Source organism: Ambystoma mexicanum, chromosome 11 (genome assembly GCF_040938575.1).
Source record: "Ambystoma mexicanum isolate Mex_15411 chromosome 11, UKY_AmexF1_1, whole genome shotgun sequence".
Lineage (NCBI taxonomy): Eukaryota > Metazoa > Chordata > Amphibia > Caudata > Ambystomatidae > Ambystoma > Ambystoma mexicanum.
In genome coordinates, this window is record NC_090934.1 from 291,621,850 (window position 1) to 291,645,590 (window position 23,741).

The window sequence follows — 23,741 nt, forward strand, 5'->3', positions numbered from 1 at the left end:
GTGCTGGAGGTGGACGGTTCTCCAGGCGAAATCTACTGCGGCAGGCAGAAGCATGAGGGCACCCGTCGGATAAATATAGAAAGGTGGATATGGGCGCACTCAGATATGGAAGCTGAAGCCCCCCAAGTGAATTTAAGTGGCATAAGATGTAAATAGATCCAAAGAAGAAGCAGCAAGGCCCCACGACCAACATACAAAAAAGCTGTGAAAAAAGGCACTCGTCGTAGACAGGTGTAAAGACTGGAGGGGGTATCTGTACTGCTGCTCTCTATATGGCAGAGTAGAGGCACAGAGCACCCCAGCCAAGATTCTCTATTTGGTAACGTTGGACAGGCAATCAAGGCTTAAGCTCTCAGGAGGTGATGCAGGCTGGTTCTTAAGTAAAGTGTAGTCCCCAAGCACCCACAAAGGAATGTCCACACACTATGTTAGTGATAACACAGTTCTCTATATAAATAAGGCTCAACATATGTACACAATCACAATAACACACTTTGTGCTCAGGTAAATCTAAAATGATAAATATATACAGTTTCTATGTGGTACCACAATTATTCTTCAGATTCCATTAAAATGCATCAACTGTAGACAGTTTCAAATGGCATACAAATCAATTAATAAAGTGATCCAACAATAGACTTAGGAGGAAAAAAAGTTGGTTAAACAATTGGCAGAATACTGGGGCCCTACCACTAGGCACAGTTCTGTATGAGGATCCCCCCACCTGGGTAACCTGCAAATAAAGAATAACACAAGCCCAGTCCATATATTGCTTATAAGAGTTTTATTCTCTTCTATAACAACACTACCACCCCAATGTACCTGGAAAAGCATAGTTCAACGTCGGTTCATTGACAGATCCCTCTTGAGTGGCTCCTTTAAAGCAGGAGCCACGGATCATCAAGATCCCATGAGAAAATTGTAAACAAAGGCGTTGAGGCAGCAGCTTCGGACCTGACGGTGCTCATCAGTGATCGGACGTGAACGTTCTGCGAAGAGGAGGCGCGCGGTGCACCTCGACGACGGTAGTTCTTTGCCGCAAAGAGTCTGTGAAGAACTTTGGCACAGCCAGGGCGTTGAGACGTTGGCGTCTTTGTGGTCTTCAGGTGGCAGGAAACCCAACGGCGGATTCTCGTCGACACCTCAGCAGCCTTGACTTTCTCCGGCGGGACAAAGCGGTAATCAGTGCTGTCAAGAGCGTCCTTGAATTCAAAGTGTCTTAATCAATGAAGCGTTGCGACTCCGAACGACGATGTTCGTCATCGACGGTTATGGACTTCAATGTTCCAGTGCTTTGCTTCATGATTCCGCAGCGGTCCCTGTCTCCGGTCGGCAGCCTTTCGAGGACTGACTTCAAGGGCACTTCGGCAAAGGTTAGCTGGTGCATGATGGTCCCTCATAGCTCAGGGAGACGTCTCCTAGCCAGGTCCTCTCTTGGATACGTTCCTTGAAGGCAAAGCTGCTTTCTGATTGGCGAAGGACAGCATCAGCAATTCCACTTCTTCCAGTGGGCTTCAAGGTTAAGCATCAAGTATCAACTTCAGCTTCCGAACAACTTTCATCAGTGCAAGATCCTCCGATATACTGTTTGGTCTCTCATTGGCGCTGCTGGGTCACACTCAGGCAACCAAGCATTCAGAAGGGCATTTGTTAGGGAGAATTCTCCAGAATGGCTAATTTCCCTTACCTATGAAGTCCCTCAGCAGCTTTGTTGGATTTCTAGGATTTCTTTTTTTCACCTGGTAAGAGTGTGAGCCTTTTTTCCCACTCTTATAAGTGTTTTGTTGTGTATTTTACATGTTTGTGTTCATTGACTGTGGAGTCTCACCTACTCCATAGGCATCATCTTTTTACTGTTTATCACACAGCACCTTTAGTGCAGTGAGACAGGGTTGTCTTTTTCAGGCTTCCCACTTAAAACTCCATGTTCTGGGACTGACTACTGTCTCCCAGAACATGTAAAGTTTCCAATGACTTTATTAGTCTTTTTAAATTCACAGCCCAGTACAAACTATCTTCCATAGAGTACTGAAAAGGGTTAATAGTTATTCCTTTTTGCCAGTTTCTCAAGGAACATTATTTCGTTCCCCTTTCTTTTTGAGATTTGGCTGATGGCAGTGGTATCTACCATTTTTTTCCTACCGCAGACTATGAAAATAGCCTTGGTACTGTTTTAGGCTATATTAGTAGCCTCAAACTTGAATCTGCTGGACCCCTTTTAATTTTATTGGGTTCTGGCTGGGTTTATTTGGCATTTCTTTTTGTAAAGGTCTTTCTTTCTTGTGTTTTACTCTGCGCCCCAAACAAGGTTTGGTTCCTTTGTTCTCCGTCCTTTGGCGGGCTTCTGCACAGAAGCCCTCCTTAGGAGCCTGAGTGTCTGGGTGCACAGGATGTGAGGGAGGGGTTTTAGGGCCCCTGCACAGGGTCTCCTTGGAAACCCAAGTCACACTCTTATTTGATTGGCTAGGTGACTGTCCTGCCAGGACAGCCACTCTGCTGTGTGATTGGCAGCCAGGTTGTGTGAATGGGGGCAAACTGCATAAAAAGCAGGTCTATGGGACTTGCAAGGCAGAGTCGCCACTGGATCGAGAGAACCAAAGAGAAGCTGAAGGAAGAGGACGACTGCAACTATTGAACATCCCGGTGAAGCCCTGCTGCGGTTCCAAATCTCCTAAACTTCAACGACAGAGAAGATCTGCAAGGAATCTTCTTCCCTTGAGCTGGTGGGACCAACCAGTTCGCCAAATACCAAGCAAGGCCTCCCTCCCCTGGTCGAATTTGCTATGCACCGCTGCAGTGAACAGGATAGCCAAGAGGACTGAACCCTGTTTGGGTTTTAAGGAGCATACCTTTTATTTGTCGCTTTGCTCTGCTGCTGGTTTCTTCCCTGGGCAGTGCAGGACCCTCCAGTCTTCCTCCTTTTTGTCAGTCCGACAGTCGCTTCAGGAACCGTGAACCTGCAGGACCTGCTGGAACTTCTGCCTCAGCTACAGCATTCTTCTTCTACTAAGGTATTGTTCAAATCCGGTCGTTTGTTCCGTCCAACGGCGGTGAGAGTGTTTGAAATCTTTCGCTAATCTGAGGGCTTGTCCTACTCTACTCTTTTAAATAACTTTTTTCCGACCAACTTCTTTCCGAACTCTTGGCAAAGACTTTACCGCGAACTACTCTGAACTGTGTGATCCTCTGCAAAGATTCTGAACCATTAACATTGGCCCAGGCCTATTGATTTGAATCCTAGTTGTAGTAAGCCTTTTCTAGGTTGCCCTGCCTACTTACTTGTTGGTGCTGCTTTATTTTGAGTAACCTTGTCTTTCCCTCCCTTTTTAAATTGCTGGAGTGCCATTTTGCTCACACTTCATCTTGAGCTTACATTGTCCAGAATTCATTGGGTGGTGTGTAGTGTATTAAGATTGTGATTTTCTGCTGCTTTATATTAGTGAACTGTTTTACACATGATGGTGTAAATAAATGTACATTCTTTTAGTCAGAAACCTCAGTGTTTGTTTGAACCATAGCAACTGCTGTCCTTTGTGTAACTTCTGATACTGCTCACTTTACTCTTCAGATAAGCCTGGCTGCTCAACCATCGCTACCACTTTACTGTGTAGTGCAGGCTTGTACCAAAGGTGAATTTGTACTTATACTTGTACTCTTAATTGTTTGTGGTGTTCCCAAAGGGTACTGCATATGATTCTGCCTAACAGCATGCATGCAAGCAGGCAGCCAATCAGGCTCACAGTGCATTCAAGCCATTCTCCTCCCTCCAGACACTCACAACATGGAATATGTATTGGGACAAGTACCCAGCCATTCAGCACTCCACACTGCATTCATCCCAGTTTCGGGCAGAGCAGCCTCAGTCTTTGTGTCACATAGCAGAAACCAGACACCCATAACAAGATGTGAATATTGGTCACACACTCCATTCACTCAGGTCCCACCCCATTGGTGTACCCAAAACATACAGTCATTGGGAAGGCTCCAGCCAGTCTGGCCTGGACTGCCCCACAATACCATATATGGAACTTCCACCCAACATCCAGTCAGGTGGAAGGGACAGAGTCAGGGCTTCCCAGGACTTTGGAAAAATAAGGTAACAGGCAGTAGAAAGCAAGAGGCCACAGGGGCCATCTTGTCTCCTATCAGGAATCAACTGATTCCAATGGCAGGGCCTGGGTATCCCAACATGGAGGATACTCAGAGCACCTATCAAATTCAGCATGGAGCTGCCACCAGCCCATACCCTGCTCTGTGGGCCACACACAGGTGCCCAAAAATATACACTAGGGGTACAGGTATCCTCCCATAGCACCCGATAACTGTCACATCAGTGCACGTTAAAGCCAGCACCACAATAAAGAAACCTTTGAAAGATTTGTTTTATATTCATGATGTCTACTAGCTTGACATGCAAACATAGTTTGCTTTTATATCCGTATTCGAATGTTCTTAAAACCATGGACATAACAATTTATTAGACAAGATCTTTGACTGTGTGTCTTAAAGTGCTGAAAGTCAAGGGGTTAAATAGATTGTTGAAGCTTGTAGTGTTTTGCATAATAGCACTTTAAGACACACAGTCAAAGATCTATAAAACAAATCTTTCAAAGGTTTCTTTATTGTGGCGCTGGCTTTAACGTGCACTGATTGGACAGTTATCAGGTGCTAAGGGAGGATTTTCAGTTGGAAATATCCCCTCCTGGATAAGAAAGGCTCTACGGATAAGAACAATATAAATGTGTTGGCGAGTTCCTTGAGTTGCTGGCTGCAGAGCCACAGACGCTGCTGCCTGTGTGTCTCAGAGAGGCCGTGCTTGGGAATGGGCAGTGCTTGATCCTCCGAGCCCAGCTGATTGAATGTTTAGCTTGGGAGAAGGACGTGTTTTGTAATCCTTTGAATTAAGGGTACGCACTTAAAAAAAACTAGAGAACTAGTGGTACTGCGTACCAAAGATTTATTTGACACTTCCACCTCTGCCCATGGGAAAGGGAGAAGAAGCGGCTCTACGTGAGGGATGCTAGTAGGGAGAGCCCCAAATCGTTAACGGGCAACGGGTAGGTAACAATTCTGGAATGTTAGCAGATTAAATGACCCGAACCAGAGGGTGGGCATACTTAAAGAGCTACATAAATATGCCCCTGTCACATGCCTTCAAGAAACACATCTTAAGCAGGAGGATGCGAGGAGGTCAGCGAGCAGGGATTTTCCAGTCCAGTATCAAGCGCACGTGACAACCAAACAGGCAGGGGCTTCAGACCTTCTACATAAATCATTAAAAAATTGAGGAGAGCACAGTTAAAAAGGGACATAGGAGGAAGATATGTGATTTTGAAGAGGTAAATTGATGTCCTGATATGCACAATAACAACCATCTATGGACCCAACCAGGGACAGCAAAACCTGTTGGGGATATTTCTCTGAGAGATGGAATTATTTGCTGAGGGAGAATGGGTGGTAGCTGGTGCCTTTAACTTGGTAGTTGATGCACGGAAGGATAGATCGGGGGAGAATGAGGGCATTCCCTACAGTCCCCTTACTTGCACTTATCAGAACCCCTTTTTCAGTGCCTTAAACCTCAGACTTGCCACCTTGCTGGCTGTACTACCAGTTGCTGTTTTGATCCCTTGCTCAGCACTTTCCACTCTTCCCCTCTCCCTTTCACGTTCCCCTTTCTTTCTCCACTCCACTTGCGCATTCTAAATGTCACTGGGCCTAGTACAATCATTGTTTTGTTACTCCCTTGTTCCCCTCCCTTGCCTCGTTGCGCTCTAAAACACGTGTGTATGAGGGTGATACAAATCAAATATCATATAATATCATAACATACGGGCAATGTCTGGGTCATTGAAAAGCAAACTAATAGAATTAAGATTTACTGATGTATGGCGATTGTTACATCCCAAAGAGACAGACTACACCTTTTATTCACATGTGCATAGGTCCTGTTCAAGGAATGATCATATCTTTGTGTTGCAAACAGTGGTGAGATTGTTGCTGAAAGTGAGTACAGGCACAATCACCATCAGATCACTCCCCGGTCTATATGGACTGGGACGAGGGGAGCGTTTGTCTGGGGAAGCAAGGATAGAGACTTGAAGATTATCTGCTCAGAGACAAAGGACCTAGGAACATAATAAAGGGGGAGAGGCATTTGGGATCAGAGAAGGACCAGGGGAGGAACGAGGGAATGAGGTGGGACAGTTTTAAAGATTACCTCTGAAATTTCTTAATAGGCATAGCAAAGGAATTGAGGGAGACTCAATAGGAGATGGAGTTGAAGCTGGAAAAGGAAATATGGGACCTAGAACAGGCACACAAACAAACGGGATCAAAGTAAACTCGCTCGGAAGCTAAAACATGCTAACGGGAAGTTCAGGCAGCTAATAAATAGAGCAGCAGAGAGTACCTTGTTAAGAAGCAGACAAGTATTCTACGAGCAGGTTGATAAAACAGGAACAGGACCTGCGAGGCAACTTAGGGCTGAAGGCCAAAATTCCATTAGAAGATGCGAAAAAGCATAGGTCGCATCAGTGGGAGATATAAGAAGGGTGATTCGAGAGTTCTTTGCCACACTCTGTGGAGAAGAATCATGCTATCAGGAGGAGCAAAACATGTATATAGCAGGTAAGAGGGGACCGAGATTGACAAAAGAGCAGGCAGAACTGCTGGAGGTTCCGATTAAGGAGAAGGAGATTTGGCGAACAATGACCAGGCTAAAACCTCAAAAAAGTCCAGGGGCAAATGGATTTACGGCAGGGTTTTATACAACGTTTACTCAGAAACGGAGCCCTTACCCGACAAGGCTTTTTGATGGGTTTAGGGCGGAAGGCAGAATAGCATCCTACATGGAGATGGCCAACATTACTTTATTACCCAAACCTGGGAAGGACCCACACCAGAGTTCATCCTGCAGACCAATAGCCCCTTTTAATGTAGATGCAAAGTTATAAACTAGAATATTGGTAGTGAGGCTGGAGAGGGTACTGTCTGCACTAATCACACAAGATCAATCAGGGTTCTTCCAGGCAAGGAATACATTTGACAATATAAGAGGGGTCTTAAATATAATAGGCAAGGCATCCAGGACGAGTGCCAAGAAAGCAATATTACTGATGCCACTGGACGCTGGGAAGGTGTTTGACCGAATGGACTGGGCCTTTATGTTCAAGGTGCTGAGGATGATGGTTATAGACCCAATATTTGTAAGGATGGTGCAGGCCAATGATAGAGCACCTGAAAATAAAATAAGGGTGAACGGGAGACTGACTAAGGCGTTTGCAATACGCAGAGTGACTGAACAAGGAAGTCCCGTCACCTCTTTTAATTGCAATGACCATAGAACCATTTGCGGATGGTATAAGGGAGAGACAGGACGTTCAGGGGGTCAGGTAAACAAACACACATGATAAGATAGGTCTCTTTGCAGACGATGTGCTGATGATTGGTGGCAGACCCCAGAAATTCCCTTAAAGGAATTCTGCAAGAGATAGAAACTTTTTCAAGGGTTTCGAGATTCTAGGTGAATGCCACCAAGTCTGAGATTTTGAATCTGTCAGTAGGAGAGGAGGAAGTTGCACAAATCTAGTGTGAGGTGCCGATCAAATGGGCTAAAGCCTCCATCACCTACCTGGGGGTAAAAGTGATAAGTAGTGTACACCAAGTGTACAAGGCAAGCCTTTTTCAAATGCAAGAGGAGAGAGGAACACCAGCCCACAGCGTTTAACTGCGAGAACCGGGTATCAAGTGCAATTACTTTCTGAACTGCTTATGGACTGTGTTGCCCATCAAAGCAGACACCACCGGTTGTAAAACAAAAGGAAGGACGGGCCTGGCGTGCTTTCGCTTCCCTGACACAGCGCCACCAAGGGCTCAGAAAATACAGTGAAGCATGCAAGAACCTGATTTTCAGAAGCGTTCAGCGTTTGAAGATGGGAACCTCCACTCGGCAGTGTCAACCCTTATAGTTTTGTGAAGACTGACGGCGGAGAACCCAAGGACACAGTCTCCCGTTGAAGTGAGGACATCAATATAGGATTATTGCATTGCCAATAATAATAATTTTTAACTGTTGCATTCCCAGACCTTTGTGGTTTTGATACACATAACTCCTCTTTGTTGTGTAGTTATAAGACAGTTAACCCCTGAGGAATTTCCCACAGTAGTATTTCACCTGGATGTTGAGGAAAGAAACATGTTGGGATAGATAAGTATGTTTTATTAAGAATGTAAGAGTGAGTAGTAGTTTGAATTGAATGTCTGATGTGTGTTTTATTTTGAGAAATTATGTTGCACAGCACTTGACACTCTAACAAGATTAGTGTTTCTAAAATACAAACTATTGTTGTATTTAACTGTCTTTTCATGTACGTTTGTGTATTTGCAACAAATATTTTTTTTTTAAATTCATGTGTATTTAAATACATTTGATATTGCTGTGATTAGAATTTAGCTGTCCAGATTAAAAAGCTCATAGCCTGCGACTGCCGAATAAGAGCGGAATCAGTTGGATAGGGCCTGTTACCCTCCCTGGAACAACACTCTACCCGCAATTTGTGTTGTTATTTAAAGGTCTGAAACCTGTTTAGAAGGATTGCTTGGTGAGGTAGGTTTACCTCTCTCATGCCTCCCACAGTTCCTGATACAAGGCAAACTACCCAATTTTGTTTGACCATTTTAGGAAAGATCTTGCTAGATGGAAGGGTCTACATGCCTCCTGTCTAGTGAGTATAGCAATTACAGAGATGAACATGCTTCCAAGGCTCTTGTATCTGTTTCAAGCCCTACCATTCCCACTGCTGCAGAACGTTATGATGGGCATACAGGAGACATTATGTGCTTTATTTGGAAAGGGAGGAAAACCCGAATTTGCAGAAATATACTGTATCAGTCCAAGCAGCAGGCTGTGGGAGGGCGCCAACACATTCTGAAATACACCCAGGCATCACGATTAAGAGCACTAGTGGAATGGGGCAAGGTCAACGCAGAGAAGAGCTGAATAAAAATGCAACAGGCAATAGTGGGGGAGAACATATGGAAGGAACATACTGTGGATGAGGAAAAGTGATAGGACGAAAGCTTTGAGGTTGAATACTATAACGAAATGCATGCTTGGAGAACGGAATAACGTCAATAGAGGGAACGCAGTTGCCTCATGGCCGTCTCCACACATGCCGATATTTAAAAACTCTGGCTTTCCCCTGAGAATAGAATATAAAAGTTGGATAGAAGAGGGCCTGCGAGAACTCAGGGACACATATGAGGTGGGAGGTGGAGTTCAAATCCTTTCCGTAATGCAGCCAAGCATTCAATCTGCGTCTGGAGAATTGGTACACATATCAACAGATTGAACATTCAGCTACGTCACAGACAATGGCGGGTGGGGAGGTGAGCGCACTAACATGCTGGGAACTATTGATTAGTAACAGTGTAACAAACAAGGGTTTTCTCGGCCATAAATAGGCTCTTGGTGGATAGTACGAAGCAAGGCCAGATATGCCTGAGAAGGAAATGAGAAGGAGACACCGGTAGATCATTTATGGAGAGGAAATGGGGGAGGCATTCAGGAGTCATAAGAGAGTTAAAAATCAAAAACTCCAGTACAAGACTCTGTATAGATGGCACTAACTATACACCTAGGAAGATACACACAATGAACGTGGGATACTCTCCTCTCTGTTGGAGAGAGTGTGGAGAGAAGGGAAGACAAACTACGTGTGGGGGGGTGCTCACATCTGCAACATTTTTGCCAAGAGGCAATATCTAGACTTAGCTAGATAATCGGATTTCCTCTACACCTAGATATGGCATTGGTGCTGCTGAATATACCTACGGCAGGAGAAACAAGGTTTGGGGGGGTGGGAGGAGTAGAGTTGGCAGGATGTGCGCTCAACTGCTACTGTGTGTGCAGAGAGGGCTGGTCTTTTTGTCAGGCAGATGAGGCGGCTGCCTGACGTCAGAGACATGTTGGCCTCCAGGGGGCACTGTGTGCTTTAGGGGGTGCCGCGCTTGAGTTAGTGTTAAAAAAAAATCTTACACTGTTTTTAATTGCGGTACTACCGTACTTTTAAGTGACACTGTAAACCGGGCGGCGGGCCTAAGCAGCCTCAGCTAAATAGCTACATTTGTTGCTTTCACAGCCTGGGCGCACGTGACATAGGGGGTTGATTAATTGGGCAGCCTGTGAGTGAGCCTGTGTCAGTTGGCGCACGCGTAATTATTAGGAATCGAGTCCCAGCCAGGACATAGGCAGGTGCCCAGAGTTCGAGGCCGAGCCCAGTTATCTGACCCTTGTGTTGTGCGGACCCAGCTGCCACTGCAGGTGCCAACCAACCAATATAGCATAATAACTATCCTGGGGTCACACACCCGCCCACGCTGCGCCCAGGGTCTCTTCTGTTCCTAGCACAGGGTCAGGCTCCGAGCTGCCCCTACAGCCGCTGGTGCATGGCCAGAGAGCACGTGGTCCCGGGTGGTCGGAGTACCAGCCAGGAGTTAGCTGCAGTTAAGGTAAGGAGGCACTGGCGGCATCACTCTGGCTGTTGAGGGGCGGGCAGTGGGCTGAGGTTGGGTGCGGACCAGGACCACATAGCTTGTTTCGGCTATGTTTGCTGACGGTGACCAGCTGTGAGATGAAAATTCCAGTCTTTCATGTGAAGGGATAGCTGTATGTATGCATTTATATTTGATTTTTGTAAGTCATTCCGTCATCTGCTGTTAGCCTAGCCATGTTTAATAGAGAGGTCCGGAAATAGCAACCTCCCTGGGCCCTTTTCGGATACTTCCCGCAAAGAGTTTCAGGAGCATGCACAACAGAAGCACTGCAAACCCCAAGAAAATACAACGAAAATATATACAAGCAATGCGTGACTCCATGTTACCAGGGCAGCCATTTTCCAGCACTAGGATTTCTTTTAACAAATAGTTGTCATCAGATGCTCTAGGCCAATGTGGTTGTTTAACCCCCAGGATGCTTTAACTTGTCGAATGAATATGCGGAGCCGGTGCGGGACCCAGGTCGGGAAGACGGGTATGCACCGCGCCTTCATCGCTGGTAAAGTTTGCCCCGTGGCTTTTGAGCCAAGTGCATGTGTGACTTTGTGGTAGATCTCAGCTCGGACTGGATTAGGGCATTAGGGGGGCAACTGGCCCATGGCTGAGCCAAAAAACACAAAATGCTTCAGTTGGATGGGCCAGTTTTTGGGTCAAAGTGGGGCACTTTGTTGGCCAATGTGGACCAGTTTGATGAGGTAGTTCACTATGCGGCTAATAGTTTTGACCACTGTTGCTGAATACATATTCTTTAAAATGTACAATTTGCATCACATTTTATCAAAAACCTCCCCATTTGGTATTATTCAAACAACGTCACAAAAGGAATAAATTTGCATTTGCAACGGTGGGCCACTTTTTCATTGGTGCCCGAAACAATTTTATGCCTCAGTCCGACCGATCTCTGTATAAAATAAATAAAATGGTAGTGCTCGAGTCTGCAGAGAGTTTGATGTGCAGGGTGGTCGTGCTTCACTACTAGTAGAAAGCTACGGCAGTGCTAGCCTAGAGGGGCTGGATTCGGTTTGGGACTGCACAGTATCAGTCCTTAAAAGGCATGGTGAGAGCACTACATTCATTCAGCAAAACACAAAAGTGGGGTTATGTTAATTTAATGTACGGAGTAGAAAAGAAGTACTAACTTTGCCAACAAGCCACCGCTTGTTTGACCGACTCTTTCTTCACACCTCTTTCTGTCGCACTAAACAAGACAGAATTGGCTGAGGAGGCAGCAGAACTGGCTGGGTTGAAAAATTAAAGTTGAATGTTTGCACCGGCAGAGACAGCAGACCTATTCCTCATCCACACCCTTATAATATCTGGGGTTTGTTCTGATCTTCTATGCACGCGGTGATGCAGTCATTTTGGAGTGACTCCTGGAGATGCATGGGGAGGGAGGGCTTTGATCAGATGGGTGAGACAGCATCACCCCAGTGGTGCACAGCCAAATGCAGATCATGTCAAAAGACAAGGCAAACCCTCCTCCCCGGCCCCCCATGGGGACGGGCTCTCAGGAGTTCATGGAATATGGTAGGGATCTGCTGACAAATCTGTGCTTGTTCAAGCACCCTGGAGCTGGTGGAAATAGTCACACACAGTATTAAAAACACCCACCCCATCCCCTGCTATCGCCATGTTACCCTGCTTGTAAACACTGTATTTACAAAGTGATTGCTGACAGAGTAACAAACATGTTACAACAATATTTACAACATTTGTAACATACCATTTTTTTGGTTGTGATTTTTGGCGGTGGGAGGGCGCCAATGATGCTTCCCGCCTGTGGTGCAATCTGGTGTAAGACCGGCCCTGTGTGCAGAGGTGCATTGCACAGCAATGGAAAAATCAGGATGCCCCGTCGGACATGCAGTGGTATTATAAGATATGGGAGGTTCTTAGGTCACAGCATTAATACACGACTAAGCGATTTGGTATGGTCCCCTTTCTTACAATAGGCCCTTAAGGACATCAGCCAACTGTACTTCCCCAAAAGGTTTCAGATACTTGGCATATTACCAGAGGATGAGGTTCTGGATGTGTTGCAAAGTAGATGGGGTTCGGGGGATGAAGAATGATCAGACCTGCAAGATGGGAGTAAGCAGGGGGCTGGGGCTGGGGAGGTGGGGGATGAAAAGGAGCAGGTGGGGTTAAAGCACCCACATTGTAATTGAATGGATAGTCGGTGTAGTAGAACAGTGATCCGCACTACGAATGTGACTGTGTTGACGTTGTAATACAAAGACGTTTTTGGTGTGCATGTTTGTGGATGTGCAAATAAAGATTTGGTTTAAAAAAAAAGCTCTCTCATTGGTTTGCACCAGGGGGAGGGGGGGGGAACAAGTTTTGATTATTATGCAGAGCCATAATTTTGCGAAGAATACTACAGCTTTGAAGTGTAAGAGTCAGGTGCTGATCCCAGGAAGTTAGCATATCAATCCTCTATGTTAGGATCAGCAGTGCAAATCATTTATACCTTTAACAAATAATGGATTTCCCGGTTCCAAAAAATGTATTGTTGATTTGCACAGAGATACCGACCATGCCTGCCGGTAATCATGTGCTCCTACTATGTAGATAACATGTGTCAGCGGTAGAACCTTGCTTTATTTTGGGCCATTAAATTCTTCTGTTTCCGTAGGAAATGTAATGTACTTGTTCCTGTCACGCAACATTACATATTAGCTGAACTGAGCTATATAGTCCTCTTTTTAGGGGCCGTATGGGTGAGGACAAAACTATACCAATACAAACGAAATCCCACAAGTCCGGCTTCCTCCCTCTCAGGCTATGAGTTTGTCTATAGCTTCTGCCCACTATACATATACACTACCCATTCAATTTATAGGTAGACACACAAGAGCTTTAAAAAAATAACACATATTTTAATGTCTATCACAGTTATAAAACAAACTACACAAATCCAATCATTCATATAAAAAAGACCCCAATGGTTTACATATACATACACCTATTCATCATTTCATCAAGAATGCATCTAAATACCCTCCGTTATGTTTGTACCATCAAGCATAACGTTTGAACAAACCTTAAATGTGTTTCTAGAATCTATCAATTTTTCAAGAATACAATCAAACTAATTTCCTTTGTATTTCTTCACAGATTATGTCTTCAGGACACTGTTTCTTTCTCACATAGTCATGTTTAAAACGTGTTGCATACCAAGGGAACCCTTGTGTTCCCAACTTAGATCTAAAAGGATTAAAACAAGACAGACATCTACATCACATATCATGTGTGTTTACATATGATGTATAACAAGGCAGTGCTACTATATACCTAATCTCTTATCACTTCTAGGCCGGTGGGGTAATTATTACTCCGGCTCTGACCACATCTGGATCTGAGCTAACCAAACAACAAACAAAATGTTTTTGGGTCATGTATTTCATTTACAAATATTACCATATATCTATCAAAATTGCATCGAATTTCTCCGATCACAAATCATCTATCCTTGTCATTATTTCATTGTCTTAATAATTTCATATTTCTCCTTGTCAAATATCTACTTACTTGTAAATGTGCTTGAATGCTGTGTAAATGTATTGCACTTTGTCTTCTTAACAGCTTCCTTCAAACACTTCTAGTGCGCACACGCGCATGTTCATGTCACTGACTTTCCGCCCTCTCCCTATTGTGTAATCACAAACGAGACGATTCTAAATAGCGGACAACAGTTCCAACCAATTTTAGAGTAACATCACCTCTTACAATGCTTACCGCAAGATGGCAAAGCCAAGAAAACGGAGCTACTTCGTTATTTCAATCCCGCTTTAATTGCCGGGTTGTTTTTATTCATGTCTTCCAACTTCGTCACATCAAAAACCACTAAATACAAAAAATGCCAATTAGGGTCATATTTAAATACCTATGACAACCCCTCTTTTGTTAGCAACCAGCTTACATAAGGTTACCTTTCACAAGCAGAAGGGGCGTCTTTCATGTGTTCACTTCCAGCTACTTCCTATTCTCCCAACGGTTGTATATCTTTGTGGAAACACATGATTCGTACACCAAGGTTTCTACGTGATAACGTACATCCCGTTTCGCGGCCGCGAGGCGTGACTCGAAGGACTACTCATAACCCACATCATTATGGGCTATGTAGTTTTCTCCACTGCTCGTTGAATTATGTATGTAACTCCGGATGTTTCATGGATATTATTACGATTGCTGGTCATTGTGTTTTTTCATAGATATTGTTACGATTGCTAATCATTATGAAAAAATAAAACCATCACCACATATAGAGCATTTTGGAAATAACCCAGATTTGTTACGGGCCATATAGACTTAACAGATACTCACTGTATTATTTCTGTGGAGATTGATTTTTCATCAGTTGAGGGAGCAAAGGTTGCCAAGGGGGGGTTGGCGGAATGGGACCTAGAGGTGCTATGGGACCATCTCAGTGTTTGAGCTGTTGTGAAGTGGGGACATTTTGCAAGAGAGTGTTGAAGCAAGCAACATACAAGTATACTGCCCCGGCACCACTAGAGCCACTGTGGTTCACCTCCATACCTTTTGAAATACACCAGGCCTAAACCCACTTGCCACCAAACCTCCCACACATGCAGGCCCAGGCACTGCCTAACGTGCAACCGCAAGCGGCCCAGAACACCTTGCACGGAGTCCCAATGCAGTACTGAATGCATTAGCACCTTACTGAGGGTGGAAACCCCTTCATTTTCCCAAGTACCAATACTTATCCTGATTAGGACAGCCCATTGAAAGCTCTTGTTTGCCCAGTCCTGTCCATGACTACCCACACTGACCAGGGACCCTTGGTGGGCACTGAGACAGGTAATTAGCAATTGATCTTTATGGGTGACACATGTGCCCCACTAAATCATGCATCAGTGAGGGAGACTTTTCATTATCAGATGAAACTCTTGACATGCAGGGATTCTCTGGGGCTGTCACAGCGGTTCCCTTCACAGAAGAGGTAGCCATTAAAATAAGGGAAAGGGGTGCATGCACACTTTCTGTATATCGAGTCCTCCCCGATAAATTTGTTGGGATGAGATTTGTTGAGCAAACTGAATATAACCATTTCCTTCACAGACCAGGGGGTGGTATATGTCACCCCAGGCATGTGTACCTTAAGGCCACGGTTGTCATACAGGCCAGAGGAGGGGAGGTGGTGGCACGCAGTATGGGATTAGAGTATTACTTGATGCAGTGCCCCAGATTGGCAAGGTGTGTTGGTGGGTACCATCAGATTTCATCTTCCGACCTCTGGTGACCCCAGAGCTTGGGGCAGGTCTGATACATTCCCTAGATTTACAGGGTCTGGTTATGTCAGCTAAGAGGATTATTTTGGTGGGAACATACTCTGATGGGTGGGAGTGGCTTACTGTATTGGGCATTGATCCAACGGTGCCCCTCAAAGAAGTGACAGATGCAGAATTGTTTGAAGATTGGGTTGATGATGTGGAGATTATGTTAGCAATTTGTATTCCTTGTGACTTTATGGTGCAATATTGAAAGGAGCAGTTTTCTTTGATGGCCCTTGTCACACTGCCCCCCTTCACTGACAGTGACTTGGAGAAGGTCCTAGAGAGATTATGGACAACTAATGCTCAAGATATAGGGCTCTTGCACGGGGTGACACCGGTACGAATAACACTCAAGCCAGGGGCAGTGTTACCCCTGAGCTAAACAGTACCCGTTATCCAAAGAGGTGGAAGAGGGCATATGGGACACCATTGTGGCACTTCTGAATCAGGGAATAATAGTGCCATCTGTACATGGAAAGAGCATTATACCTGATCATGCTGCTTCAGTGCACAGCACGCCCCAGCCCAAAACTGTCAAAGAGATGCAGATATTTCTAGGGTTGTGTAATTATTGTAGAGCATGGATTCTAGACTATGCAGCCTACACTAGGCCCCTGTTACAGTGCCTTGAAGAGGCTCAAAAGAATGACAGTGAGATTGCATGGATGGGAGGACATGCTTACCAATTTTAATGCGCTAAAAGACATGGGGCCTCATTCCGAGGCTGGCGGTAAGGCGTTAAAAATCCAACCTGCAAAGGGACCTTGGAGTAAATTACGGCACCGTAATTTACGGTGCCGTAATTTACTCCTTCCCCATTCCCATTGAGCCCTATGGGGGCAGGAATGGGGATGGGGAACCGGTACGGTGAATGGGGAATTACCGGTCCCTCCAACCTTGGAATGGACCGGTAATTACTCCATTCACCATGCCGGATTTCCATGGAGTAAATAGCTCCATGGTTGCTTACCATGGTGCTATTTACTCCATGGATAGCGCCAGCCTCGGAATGAGGCCCATGATCTCCAATTCCCCAGTGATGGCTACCCCTGATTAGACACAAAAGTTTTATCTATTTTCCCATTCAAATGATAACCGCTTTATTGACAGAAAAGAGCACGATGGGCCACATGCCATTGGCCTACTACAGTGGACTGCTCTTATTCTCTGATGCAGGACCAGTTCCCATACAAACAAGCATTTGCTGCAGCTGCATTCACTAATGAGAAAAGTTCCACTATTGTCATAGGATGCTCTGTACCACTGTACATGGAGAATGCTGTGTTCACTATTTTGGAGCGTTACAAATTAACTTTGACCACGCAGCAGGCGTCCGTATATAAGATCATCCTGTCCTGCCCAAACAGTCATATCGTGTGGAATAAAACTGTAAATCCTGCCACCTTTTTGATAGAGCAGTGTACTGAGGAAGACCTTGCAGCACATGATTGTGCAACATTTGAGATGGAGGAGGATGACATCTCAAAGGCAAGAGATAGCCCACTCGAGGGGAGGGGTGTGCTTTTCATTGATGGGTCAGCAACTGTCAACCAGGGAAAAGGTTTGAGGCATACTGGGGTGGCAGTGCTCTGCCCAGTAGATGGGGTCTGAGAGGTATTGGTGCAAAAGAGATTACCCATGCAATATTTGAACCAAGCAGCTAAACTTGTTTCTGGCATCTCAAGGGTGCAGCATCACCATCTATTTTGATTCGGCCTACGTCACAACCATGGTGCATGCAGGACTGGCACGTTGGAAGAGGAGGGGATTTGGGAGGGCTGACGTGTCCCAGGTACAGCATGCAGCACTATTAGATAAACTAATTGATGTACTATCCCAACCTTCAATGACAGCAGTGGTGAAATGCACCGCCCATACCAACAACACACAAGGTCTCACTCGGTAACACTGCTGCAGATGCGGCGGTCAAACAAGCAGCGTATCTCCCTAAGCAAAATGTGAATGACTACTCAGTAGTGCTGCAGAGTAGAGAGCAGCTGCCGGACTCCTACAACTCTTTACCAATTGCACAACTGATTGATTTGCAGGGCCAATGCCACACATTTTTTCAATGAGGTCTTCAAGGAGATCACAACATTATTGGGTATTAAGCACCAGATGTGAACAACTTATCACCCCTGGGAACAACGGCATTGTGGAGAGGATAAATGGTCTTCTAAAAAGCAAATTGTCAAAGCTTTGCACCATGTTAAACAAGAACTGGGTGCACTGCTTGCCTCTTGCTCTGTTTAGCATGCACACACAGCCCTGTAAGGATCATCACTTGTTGCCCCAAGAGGTGGTTACGGGACGGCACATGCACATGCCCTTATCGCTCAGGAGAGCATCTGATGCTCGCAGGGCTGCATCTATTTTGGGAGAAGAATTTGGAAGTTATTTGCATGCCTTGATGAAAGCCATGAAATGTATTGCTGAACAGATCGCACCACTGAGGACTGAGGAGATGAACAGTGCTGAATCTGATTCTCAGTCTACGTCACCCCCTCTCCAGCTTTCCCCTGGTGATATTGTCTTTGTAAAGAACTTTGTCCACCAGTGAAGCAAGCCTAGAAACAATGGCCCTTTTGAGGTCATCTATGCTACTCCTCTTGCTGTAAATGTTTTTGAGTTGCGGTACTGGGTGTCTTTATCTGATATTCACAAGGTGCCTAAGGCCACACCCCCTTCCTAAACTCAGTAAAGTACTATCAGTGGAGGTTAAGTGCTGTACGTAAAAACTCTCCTCCTGGTAATAATTCTGGAGAAACACGTGTAGCTGCAGTCTCACTGTTGTTTCCTTCCTGATATGTTTATAACTTTATTCTCTCAGACTTCTACAAAAAACCTACATCTTTGATGCATGGAAATGTTGTTATGCATTATTTGCACTGACAGTTCTCTCTCTCTCCCTCTCTCTCTCTCCCTCTCTCTCTCTCTCTCACTCCCCCTGCACCCTGCAATGGATGTACACAGGTCCAACAACTCTATTTATAAAAAAGCAACATTCTTGTTGACAAGAATATTTCTCTTATAACAATATTTTCCTTCACATATATCTGTGTTATTGTTAAAGACTCCAATCAAGCAGTCCCACTAAGTCAGTGCCTTGTCTGGGATTGCTCAAGGGAAGCCCTTAATTATATATTTGTATGTCCAGTTCGTGTACTCTGGATGACAACCCTTATATAACACCCCTCTCTTAGAATCCCCCTGACCCCACTGAGCCAAGAAGTAAGTTTGTTTTGCAAATTTAAAAGGTTTATTTGAGAATTAAACAATATATATATCACACTTTTATAATAAATTAATAATTGATATCACACTTGTGAATATGCGCAGTACTCAGCAAAAAGGTAATCCTACAATAGCACAGTTCTGGTGACTTATGACTAGGAACAGAGGACTAAGGTAGCAGAGAATGCTTTATATGGTTCAAGGAAATGCAAGGTGAAAAAGAAGCAACACAGGAATAAACGTGATATGATTTCAGCAAAACATAATATAATCACTTTTCCCCTTTTGGCAATTAACCCCCCCTCTATGCAATGTAAGGAGGTGGAAGTAACACACACAGCCTTCAGGAATACAATCACAGTACAATCCGAATTCAGTTCCCCCCTGGCAAGCTTAGATCACAAGGATGATTTTAAACACAGGCAAAATCCTTTTAAATGTGGTGGCAATGAAGTGAAAAATATACCCATATTGCTTTTAATTCCCTATAGGAGGTTCAGGGTGAGTGAGAGATACTTTAAATCAGTTCAGGCTTACTTTAGCAATGCTCTATGAATCATTGTCAGGTTGCAAATGAATTTCAGCAAAGGAAAGCAAGGAGCTGCTATTCTGACACGTGGAGAAATTTGAGCCAAATCGCAAATCGCAGCAATTTTTCTGAGTGCGTTGAGCGCGATTAAGGAAAAAGTATAATGAATAGAAAGTCGGTTCTGGGTTCGTTGGAAAGCCCAGAATCTTAGCCTTAAGATGGAAGTTAAATTCCGTTCCTAGGACAAACGGTTCCGAAGATACGGACAATTTCGTGAAGGTAGATTCTCAAAAGAAAAGTCAAGCTCAGAATGACAGATGACAGTTTTCAGGTTTGAGATCACAGAAGGAACACAAGATTTCTAGGATGCAGTTCTCAATAGGTTAAAATAGTTTGAATTAGATTATTTTAAACTAAGAGATTGGGTTTTGCACAGTTCTGGCAGTACTCACACTATATTTTGGACAGGAATGCGACTTCACCACGGATCGGGTCAGGATTGGACTGCGCTTCCCTCGCCACGGACGGTCTCTGCCTGGTTCTGCTCACAGCGATCTGGGTCAGCTCTGCTAGCGGCACTGCACAGCGGTCTGGATCTCTGGTTCTGGCAAAAGTCAGAGACCAGACTGCACGGCGGTCTGGTCTCTGGTTCCGGGTACAGCTCTCCTTTCTGGGTGTTTCTAGCACAGGGTTTTAGGCCAGAATCAAACAGCTCAGCCCGGCTGTTTTACTCTGATGTGCCCCCTGGAAGTCTGGGGTAAATCAGTTTGCAAAAGATTTTGAGGCCTGCTGGCAAATTCTGAAGTCTGAATTCAAAGTTCTGGTCTCGGTCTGGATTTGAAGTCTAAGTGCTGGATCTGGTGTCTTCTGGCAAAACGCTCCGCAAGAAATCAGCTTGAAGTGGGAAGTGAATGTCCCTACCTGTCCTGCACAGTCTCCTTTTATGTGTTTAGAAAGTGGGATGGTCGGCTCATCTTCTATGCCCAACCCTCTCAATGTATCATTGGCCAGTTCCTCCTCTCTCCCTTGATTGGGGAACTGGGTTGTGAGTCAGAGTGATGAGGTAGATTTATGGTCAGAGGATCCTCCCCTTGTCAAATTGCACACAAATCTATTTCTGATCCAAATACATATTTATCTATGTACCATTTTTCTAATATTATACGTCCAGTTAACCTATTTTCTGTAGCACCAAACCATCCGATCCCTGTCTTTGTAAGATGTTGTGTCCACTTATGACAGAATTCTCCCCTTTTCATCCAGATAACGACCTCTAAACCTTTCCAGATTTTACACAAATGTGCACCAGGGATATGGGTTTCAGATGATAAAGTGTCAGATTTTTAACATGCATACATTTGGAGTAACAACCTTTTTTCCGCTACTATCCCCAAGAACATACCACAGGGTCCTAACACCTCTTAAAATGTGCACAGAAAAATAACAAGAATGATGATGTTATTTATATAATTTTTACAAGTCCGCACTATGAATTATCCATCTTTTTAAAATTATGCTCTGGCCCCAAAAGGGTGTGGTTTTCCAAAGCACATGGTGGAATTTCTGGTTTATGCACTTCCCCCAAGCTCGGCTTGCTCACATGCAGTGCCCCTCCCCATTTCCTTCCAAAAGGAAGCCATTACGACCCCCCTAATTTAACAAGGACAGTGCTTTGTTTAGTTTCCTGCAGTCCCCAGGTGCTCCTCCCCTGATTCAATCAGGGAGGTGTCATCTCCTTTTGGTGGGGGCAGCAGAATGCAGCCAGGCCTGGGAAGAGTGGCTGAGCAAGTTTCACTCCTGTCGGGGGTAGTTGCCGGGCAGAATTCACTCTCTTCAAGCCAGGCTTCAGCTAAATGTGACTTTAGTTCCCAGTTTTCTACATTCAAACCAAACTGGCAATTCTTACACATGCAGCTAGAACGCTGATTCTAAGTTCAAAACTATGGCATTTAACAGTTGCAAACTATGTTGCAAACTATGTGCCACTATGTGCCACTCAACAGTAGGTCACTCATTTATTTTAAACATTTAGATTTTAGTGTCTTTCAGTCCAATTTCACTTCAGCTGCTGACATCCACAGCTCAGCCAGTTTTGTTATAAACATTTTTTTGGGCTCTTTCTCTTTGCAAATTTTGTATGCACACAAGTCTACCTTCTGCCAAATGTCTGCTGGTGTTCATATGCGATTTTTGAATATCTTGCAATGTTTAAAATAGGCATTTTTAGCTTGAATTTCAGAGAAACAAAGGTGATTTCAAAGCGTTTTTTTTTTTTTAGCCACCGGTACTGCTGTTTTTCCTTTGGCACACATTTCACTCATGGCACTCCTGGCCTATCACGCTCGCACTGGTGGGTGGCAGGTCAGGCGACCATTTTGGTGTGTGCAAAACTGTGCGGTTCTCCTGGTTCTGGGATAGAATGATGGGCGGCGACAGCTCATCCCCACATATACCCAGTCTAATAATTCAACATGGGTCAAAACCCTTGACATTATGCACTGTGTAGCTGGTCCATTTGCTAATTCTATGTTTGGACTAGGCATTTATTTATGGTGTAGTTTTATGTGGGGTGGTCATATAAAAAGGGGGGATAAGAAACACAATTAGTACTAACGGATCTTGTACTAATGGCTCTTTGGGCTCTTTAACACATGACAATGTTGCAAATGTGACTAAAACAAATAAAACAACTGTTTGCAGTCCATGTAATACAGCCTAATGCTACACTTGTCTCCCAGCAACATATCGGGAATTTTGGAAATTTGGTCATGTTATCATTATTTCCTAATGTGCTCTCTGACATAACTGTAAATGACACTTTCTTTCCTAGTGTTTCACGTTTGGTGGGCCAAAACATTTTTAAAGACAAATTAGAAGGGCTAAATACGATAAATGCCAAGGAATTGAGTCAGACACATTAGAAGATGTGCACCATCCAGAGTTAAGTAAAAGATGGTATGCAGACATGAGCTCAGTGGGGAAAATGAAAGTTAAAGGAATGGTTTGGTCAGAAAATATTATTGTATCTATGGTTCAGCCATGTGTTTTTAACCATAAGTCGATCGATCATACAAACATTTCCTATGCACCTTACCTGAGTTTTCGTCTCTTGAACACAAGCGAAATCAGGCAGCAGGGCGCGGCCATCTTGTGATAATCTTATCACTTGCTGCATCGCCCTGGGTGACCTGCGTTTGCGGCACTAAATCATATTCCCCGCCCCTGAGCCTGACATCACCAAATCATTTATATTCTCTGCCTCTCTCCGTGACGTTACAGGGCAGCGTAGCCAAACGCGCCCAGTCGTCACCTACGCGACTAGACGCAGAACCCGGAAAACAACGCACATCGTCTCAGAGCACAGCGCATCACAATTAGGAATATGAAAATGTACTTTAAAAGGAAACAGCAAGACTGTACAATTGGTAAAGTACATTTATTTCACCTTAAATGTTTTGATAACATTCGGCGTCTGACATAATCGATCAAAATGGGAATTCTTTCCTTTGCTCTCGATCCGAAAATCCGCAAATGTTTATTGTGAGTCACGCGCTGTTCCTTTTTGGTACACAGGGTGTTTGTTTTGTCTAAATGAAGCACTTCGGTCACACAGTGAATTGCAAAGCTGGTGCACAAACTTGGCACTAGTTATGTTGCTCCTTATCGCTGGTACCGCATACAAGCATATTGGACCTTGTCTGTCGTCCCAAAAGACGGTTAAGTAGATCCAGTGATTGACATGTAGCTGCAGCTGACGGTTGAAGAATCCATCGGTCGGGGTCTGGAATAGATGACATTCGCAGAATGGCACGATGAACCTGTTTGCAAAACGTAAAAATAGAAATGTGTCTCAGTAGCCGATCTTTATTACAATTAATCATTTTCTTTATTAGCACAGAGGTGACACAATGTGAACCGAGAGAATACAACGTGGAATATTAAAGTACTCCGCAATTTGCTTCCGAGGATAGTGCAATGGAGTATGTTGAGCTCTAAACGTAATGCGTAAACTGGGGCAACAATTTGAGGTGCACAAACAATGTCATGATTAATTTGCATAGAACCAGGGAGAAATGAGTGGTGGTCTACATGTGTCTCGATGCTGGCCTGCCCATGTGCCCGGTAGA